The sequence below is a fragment of the Tenrec ecaudatus genome, chromosome 15, assembly GCF_050624435.1.
Source record: "Tenrec ecaudatus isolate mTenEca1 chromosome 15, mTenEca1.hap1, whole genome shotgun sequence".
Lineage (NCBI taxonomy): Eukaryota > Metazoa > Chordata > Mammalia > Afrosoricida > Tenrecidae > Tenrec > Tenrec ecaudatus.
The window spans coordinates 106,481,419-106,482,769 of record NC_134544.1 but is presented as its reverse complement, the minus strand read 5'-3'; the positions used below and the strand labels follow the sequence as shown (position 1 = coordinate 106,482,769).

Here is a 1,351-nt window from a genome sequence, read left to right as displayed (position 1 = left end):
TCTTCAAAAGTGCCATCAAGCTGTATCTAAAAATGGATAAAAAACAATGAGCATGTGAAGTGATATGTTCCTGAATGAAGAGATAGAAAAGGAAGTTAGTGGTGTCCCTTTTAAAATAAGTAATAATATCTTCAAAAAGACCTGTTGCAGAAGCAGGACATCCAGAATTCTCATTGAAAATTAAGAGATGGTTTTTTTTTTTAAATCATTTTCTAGGGGGCTCGTACAATTCTTATCACAAACCTATCATGGATAATGGAGCAATGGTAGTACAGTGAGCTAATTGCTGGGTCAGTACTTTGAAAGTATCAGTCATTTCACTGGAGAAAGACAAAGTTTCTATGCCCATACATAGTTACAGTGCAAGAAACCTCTAGGGCAGCTCTACCCACAACTTTAAAGTTACTCTGTGTTGGAATCATTTCTATGGAAATGAGTTTGTATCTTTTGTTTTTGGTCTCTTGGAAGAAGTACAGGACAAATGCTATTAAAAAGCAAAGATGGTGTTTGCTTCGGCAACACATGTGCTATAATTGGAACGATACAGAGAAGATTAGCATGGCCCCTGCACAAGGATGACACACAAATTCGTGAAGCATTCCATATTTAAAAAAAAAAAAGTAAAGGTGATGAGGTATCAACCTCAATACATGGGATATGTTATGAATGGGATCCTCTGAAGAGACACAATTATTTGTTTTTTAAAAAAAGTTCAAGCAAAATAAACCACCTTCAGTGGCTGTGTTTTTAATAATAGCACAATAATTGTGTTAATTATGTAAGGCAAGGTAAAGATACTGCAAGCCTAGGAAGGATTTCATCTGTTGTAGAAAGGGACATTACCAGTGAGGAATGTTTCTTCAGGGCTTTTTATCAACATAAACAAATATAAGGAATAGGAATTCTCATTTATTGACCAACTGGACACATTTCAAACAGACTCATTCTTTTGATGAAGCCATGAGAAGATACGTCCAACAGTGTAAGAGCCAAATCTGCCATCTTTAAAAATCTAAAGAAAATATGTCACTGCCTGATGGAATAAAGAAAACTGTAGTGAAGAAGCAATGGTGACTCTGGATGAGCTAAGAATTCATGTCCTCTGGTAGACCTTTATATCTGGACTCTACTCAGGAAGTTTATTACACATTTCAAAAAACCAAGGCCCAAACTGGGATGCTGATACCTTATGTAACAAGCCTCAAGGCACATAAGGAAGACCATCACAGTTATCCAGTGCTTGGAACCACATATGCATTTGATAGCAATAGACAGCTTCAGAAAGCTCCATCCATTGTGCCCCGCCCATCACACTTTTACCTTATAATCTAACCTCAGGTTTCCAGCGATC

General features: G+C 36.9%; 1 non-coding gene across 1 annotated transcript; it reads left to right on the top strand.

Annotated features, from left to right (window-relative positions):
- The first annotated feature begins 503 nt into the window (after positions 1-503).
- On the top strand, positions 504-610 carry LOC142428317 (U6 spliceosomal RNA). Its single transcript, XR_012780240.1, has one exon. It is a non-coding gene; the product is annotated as a U6 spliceosomal RNA (small nuclear RNA).
- Positions 611-1,351: the final 741 nt, after the last annotated feature.